This window comes from Myotis lucifugus, unplaced genomic scaffold (assembly GCF_000147115.1).
Source record: "Myotis lucifugus unplaced genomic scaffold, Myoluc2.0 scaffold_12, whole genome shotgun sequence".
Lineage (NCBI taxonomy): Eukaryota > Metazoa > Chordata > Mammalia > Chiroptera > Vespertilionidae > Myotis > Myotis lucifugus.
Window position 1 is genome coordinate 8,937,652 of NW_005871060.1, and position 1,518 is coordinate 8,939,169.

Sequence of the window (1,518 nt, forward strand, 5' to 3'; positions counted from 1 at the left end):
GGGTAGGCAGTTTGGGGAGCGACTGGGTCTGCAGGGGGAGGGCAGCTGGGGGTCACTTCCATCTGCCAATACAGCCAACAATGTTCCAGATCATGGCTGCTTCTTCAATATGGGTCTTTGAGTGACTATGAAGAGCAGAATCCTGCTGCAATCCATGATGGACATATAGTATGAGCGAGAAACAGATCTTTGTTGTTTTAAGTCACTGATATTGTTTGTTACTGCATCTTGAGCTAACTTAACCTAGCCTATAATAACTATACAGAGAGCAGCTCCAACTTAAAATTATTTAGTTAAGTTTTTCTCGGGACAATTTTAGTCAAAGAGAACTTTTCATTCAATTTTTTTCAATAACTTTTCATGAAATTCCTACTGTATATCAGGTACTATGTAGGTAGGCTCTGTGCTTACAGCACTGAATAAAAAAATATAACTGGTTTCTGCTTACATGCAAATTGAGAGGGGGCAGAGGAGACAGTGTGCATGTACCTAAATATGATAAATGCTATACCTAGAAGAATATGATGTTCTCTAAGTATTATCCTAGGAGTCTAGGAGCCTTTTCCCCTTTGTATCTCTGTCTATCTCTCTTCTAAGTTAGGGATTTTTCAGTCACTGAATATATAAGGCGACCTGGAAAGAATGAGAGGGGAAAAAAAACAAGTTTCTAACCCTTGAGAAGTGTCTTGTAATTATATGGAAAATATACCTTGTTTAAGCCTGGAACCTGGACTCCAACATTGCTTTTGGCCAATGTGTGGCCTCAGACAAGTAGCTAACTTTGCTGTGCCCCTGTCAAATAGCACCACATATCACTTTCCCTGGCTGACTATGTAATTGCTGCAAGAATTAAATTAGGCAGAGAATGTAAGTGTCCCATAAAAATGAACAGTATCATTATTCTTTAAATGTCTTACAGTGCATTTGGTGGAGCCTATAAATAGCCAGTTTGAAAAATAATAATAAAAACTCTTGATCCACCTCTAAAGCAACATGTGAACACATTAACATTAACATTGTACCCTTTCAGCTGTGGGAAATGGTAGAGGATGACATGGTGAAGATTATACCTTCAAGAATCAATCTAGGGGGATAAGAACACATATATAATACCTTAATCAATAAAGAAAAAAAAGAATCAATCTAAAACTCAGTGTTTATGCCAAGTAACATCTGCTAATGTACTGCTAGCTGCAGCAAGAATAAGCCAAACATCCCCCTGACATCTTCATAAGGAATATGCAGTGCTTTTCTTGTCAGCAGAATGAAGTGAATATACAAATAATTAGTTTTATACAAGTGAATAAACACCAGAAAAAATGCACTCAGTGTGAAAAACTGCCATTGTCTTTGATATCTGTCATTTCAGAAGTGTGTATGCTTTTAAACTGTTGGAAATTATATCTAATTTTCAAAACTCATTCCCTTTATTCTGAGTCTCATGTGAATTGAAGTTCAGAATATCATGGTAACATGTAAGAGATGACGAATGGCACATTTGTCACTGTCAGGCAGCGA